Source organism: Raphanus sativus, chromosome 6 (assembly GCF_000801105.2).
Source record: "Raphanus sativus cultivar WK10039 chromosome 6, ASM80110v3, whole genome shotgun sequence".
In the NCBI taxonomy this organism is placed as follows: Eukaryota; Viridiplantae; Streptophyta; class Magnoliopsida; order Brassicales; family Brassicaceae; genus Raphanus; species Raphanus sativus.
In genome coordinates this window covers 10,451,952-10,456,690 of record NC_079516.1, presented here as the reverse complement: position 1 = coordinate 10,456,690, position 4,739 = coordinate 10,451,952, and the positions used below count along the sequence as shown (strand labels likewise).

Sequence of the window (4,739 nt, the reverse complement as noted above, 5' to 3'; positions counted from 1 at the left end):
TATATATTTGACTAGGATCGGCCCGCCCTACGGGCGGGATAACAAATTCAAGAATTACATAAAATATCATTAGTTATAATGGATATTTTAAAAGTAAACATACTTCAAACTTATGTTGGTCTTTGTCTTAATATTTCATAAAATATCTAATTTATAAGACCTCCACTAATTTATATAGTTTTGATAATTCATAGATTTTCCCTAGCCAACTGGTTCGGGGTTATTAGCTATATTGGCTAAATTATTGGCTCATAATGTCTTGTTAAATTATACAGTATTAATTTATTAAGTTAGTGTAACGTTTTGTTTATTTATGTAATATATTCTGTTTGTATATATAGAGAAACATCGATTCTGTATAAGCCTTGATAAGACAATTCTTAAATATATACTAACATATTCTTAAATAAAATTTAAAATAAACAAAATTATTTTTATATTAGTTTTAAAATAAACCAAATAAATGAATTAACTAATGGTGAAGTGTGAGGTAAAGCTGGTGGACACATCTTCCTGCTAGAGCTTTGAGGTTGTGAGCTTTATAAGTTCTTTTCTTATAATTTTGCCAGAGGGATTTTTGGGGTTTGAAGACAAAAATGTGACCTTACGTATCCTCTTCTATGGAGATACCTAAGCAATCCAAACAAAACTCAGAATAAATATAAGGAACCACGACTGGATTAGTTACAAACATGGTCTGCATGGTTGAAAAAACTTGCTTTGCGACTAAGCTCATGATTCCACTTTCGGATAAGTTGTTTCCAGCTGTCCTCACTATATTCCATTGGATATTGCCCAGCTTTATTGCAGGGATACTTCAAAAACAATAAGGAATAAAGCAAGTTTTAAAGCAAGCCCTGACGGTATTACTGCTGCATCAGTAATCTCTGGATGAGTTAACAACACTGCTTCTAACCTAATCAAATTTATAAGTTCTAAAACATTAGGAAGATCAAACACATGTTCATTATGTATTTTTTGTTTGTTACCTGATAAGCATTGCAGTAGATAAAAAGCATTGCAGTAGATTAGCTCCTTTAATCTATCAACAACAAAGACAAAACCTTCACTGTCAATGTAACACAAAACTCCAGTCTCAACCTTCCTTCTGAATCAATAGTAAAAGCAGTAGCTTCTTCGTTCTTGAAATAACCTTTAAAAGCAACTCAACACAGTGAAAAAAAAAACTCTAACACAGTGTCATATCAACACCAAACACAAAAGAATCACCTTTTCAAGAAGAAACAAACACCGTTCATCACGGTAGGACTCTGGAACCAGAGCTCGCCATGCCAGTCTGATCAACCCCCAAGACACGACCCACATCCGGATCCACAATCTTAGCCTCCACATCTGGAGAAAACAAACCAGTCTCTTCTTCAGCAAAAATAGAAGCAACTATAGCCGCCGGCTCAGTCAAGACATAGCCTTGTAGAACTTTAAAGTTATTGTATGTAAAACTTGTTTACAGAAGCATCTCAATCTAGCGTGTTATCCTGCCTGCATACTCAGAAACGATAATTAGAAATAGTAGAAAATGAAGTAAAACAAAGCAAAGAGCCTGGAGCTAAAATATGTTTCTTGATTTTAACTTAGCTTTGATTTTAGCAGGCCTGGTTTCTGTGATCCATCCCCTTATTCTTTATGGCGAGTCTTCCATGAAGTACGCGTACTGCGTCAAACCTCCATCATTTCAGTCTCCATTAAGACAATCTGAAAGATATAGGAATGTGAAGAAGTTGAAAATCGTTGACAAAGAAGGGGATTGAAAATTTGGAGAAAGCTTGTAAATGGGACAAAATACCAAACTCAGCTGGGCAAAACTTTCTCAGGAAATCAGTTATCAGAGGAGACCGATTAAGGTTGGTTGTAGTGGACTCTTCTGGGACCTCAGAGCACGCACTCTGCAACAACAATAAAACAAAAAAAAAACTTAATAAAAAGTGAAAAGAAGTGTATCTGATGAAGTTGTGAATGGAGAAGTGTGGGATGTAACATACATTTCCTAAGGCTAAGCAAGTTACCAGCGAAAGCAGGGATGGGAACGCAGAGAAAGCAGATTGGTTTAGGCAGGAAGATCACCATCGCTCCAAGCCTCCAAGGTATTGGCATCATGCTGATATCTGGAATTGAGTTTCTTCGTTGTTAAATTAATCGCATTTCTAGGAGATTCCAAAGAGAATCCAAGTAGAAAACGAAAGGAATCAAAAAAAAAAAGAAAAGAAAAACGGAAGGAACACAAATTACCTTAGCTTTCTCTAAACAGATCGTGTTCGAAGAGGGGTGATGTTGTTGAGAAGCATGATAAAGGGATGAATCAATTAGGAGAAACGTTTCGTTTATCTGAAGAGAAGACATAAGGCCATGGCTGTTCAGAGATCGAAGAAAAAGACTTTTTGTTTATTTGTGGAAGAAAAAAAAACGTAAATCCCACTGAACTATAAAAAACGATGAGTTTCATTAAACCTGACACGTGGCGGACGTTGGGAGAGTGAGTTTGTGACCTGGAATCCTAGGTGGACATCCTATGAGGGATTCAAACTCAACTTTATATAAATAGATTCCTAATCATTTGATTACTAATCATGGGGATTAACCGAACAGTAATTAATTGGTTATCGAATATTCTGAGCTATTATTTGGTTATCAAATATTTTACATTTAGTATGTAAGTATGTGTTTTTTTTTGAATTGGCTTTCATATAATAAGAAGGGGGTAAATTTTTAGATTTTTATACGGAGTTTCTCTTGTCTCCAACAGTCCTGTGGACAAGTTTCTGTGGATGGGTCTGATGTGGATGTGTTTCCGTAGATGGATTGGCTCTTCTTCACTTTGACTAACTGTAAAACTGTTAGTGAAAAACGATATGAAAATTTATTATTTATCCTTGTTATTTTTAAACCATCAGAAGGCTTTCAACCAAGGTAAATGATTTCTTTCTTGTGTCATTACCATGGACAATATCAGATCATCTGGTTTATGTTTACTCTCTCAGGTCATACGAGTGAAATGGTCGCTTCATGCAAGAGAAGAGATTTTGTTAAATGTGTGTCAGATCTTGATTCTTGAGGATACTCATTAGCGATTTGATACTACTACATCTCTAAACGTAAAATAATAATTGATCTGTGGGTACATCTTTTTTCTTTCTTCCTCGGAATAAGGTTTAATTAAGTTTAATTTGGATTTTAACTCATTTGAATATCTTCTTAAATATTTTTGATGAATTGTAAAATATTTTATGTGTTAATCAGACTCTTGTAAACCGAAAAAAAATTAATATGAAACACAGTAAGCCAAAATATAATTAGATTATTTTATTGAAGAGAAACAAGATAGTGCAGAATATCTTTATACTATAGAATGACATTACTCAACCTCAAATCACCAGTTGTCTAGTAAGATACTCAGTTTCTATCATTTTTTGCAGCAACAATCAAATCTTGGGGCACGACCTTCACACTTTCCTTCTGGGTAACCCCTTTTCTGCACTCAGCTTTGCATCCCTGGTCTCTCCAATAGCTTGTACAAATTTTTATGCAATGAACTGCACAAATAAATCCAAGTTAAAAATAAATAAATATACGCACACATATACATAACATTCATTAATTTCAATTTTAAAAAAGGAAACATTCAAAAATATACTCTTAAAATAATTTTATACCCGGTGAAGCTAAAACGTTGGATTTAGACAACAACGGTGTTGCTAATACAACAACAAGAAAAAATATCACAAAAGTCTTTCTGATATTCATTATTTTTTTTCTGTCAATTTTTCTGTGAGAAAACAAAAGTCAGAAATGCTTTATTTATATGATTCTTTGTAAAAAGTAGCTAGTCTTTAATTCCCTCAAAAATTATTTCCTAAAAATCTATGATGTATTAATTTAGAATGACCAAAAATAATATACCACTAAAACATACCCGATGAAGCCAGTACGTTGGAATTGGACGATGGATTTGCCAATTTCACTACAAATAAAAACAGACAAGTTTTTGTGGTATTCCTGATTTCTTTCTTACCGGTAATTCTGTTGTAAAAATAGAAGTCTACACGGTTGTAAGTCTTCAAGAAAGGCTTTATTAATAGGAAAAATCGCATTTTAAACCATAAGAGTGTCATATTCTTGGACTTTAAATACAGAAGTTTTTTTCATTATCATGTTAAACTTTGAAAGTGACATTTTTATCATACAAACCTCCAATAAAGTTTATTTGTTCTTTAAAAACAACTAGGTGGCCGGTACTGTTCATTTCGTGATGAGATGTCGGTTTTTAAAAAAATAATAATAAGAAAATGAAATACATAAAAAAATTCGACAAATTTGGAAAAATAATGGAAAAATCTAAAACTCTAAAATTAAAAAAAACAAAATCTGAAAAAAGAAATCTAAATTAAAAATTTAAAACTAAAAATAAAATAAAATGGTTTTATAAATATAGAAAAGAAAAACTGAAAATATATTTTATGTAAATTTTACATATTTGTTAAGAGATCTATTGGTATTATTTATTAAAATGATATTTATTTTAGTAAATTTAAGTTTGTTTAAAAATAAATTAATTTATCAGTGAATTTCTTAAAAATAGTAAAAACTTTAAAATTAAATATATTACTAATCGAACTTTAAAGAAACTAAAATATATTTTACTTATCTAAGAAGCTCTACTCACACCAAAACCTAACATATAGAAAAGAAAAATGGTCAAATTATCATATTTTTTTGAAGAAAAA

At 31.8% G+C, this 4,739-nt stretch overlaps 1 long non-coding RNA gene across 5 annotated transcripts; it reads right to left on the bottom strand.

Annotated features, from left to right (window-relative positions):
* Nucleotides 1–424: 424 nt before the first annotated feature.
* LOC108811340 (uncharacterized) lies at nucleotides 425–2,404 on the bottom strand. 5 transcript variants are annotated; one of them, XR_008935124.1, is made up of 6 exons: nucleotides 2,248–2,404; nucleotides 2,001–2,123; nucleotides 1,805–1,904; nucleotides 1,231–1,713; nucleotides 990–1,153; nucleotides 425–935 (listed from the first exon to the last, which is right to left on the bottom strand). It is a non-coding gene; the product is annotated as an uncharacterized LOC108811340 (long non-coding RNA). The 5 variants fall into 5 exon arrangements; XR_008935123.1 differs by having other exon boundaries at nucleotides 426–916; XR_008935127.1 differs by having other exon boundaries at nucleotides 428–815; nucleotides 1,810–1,904.
* Between the last annotated feature and the right edge of the window lie 2,335 nt (nucleotides 2,405–4,739).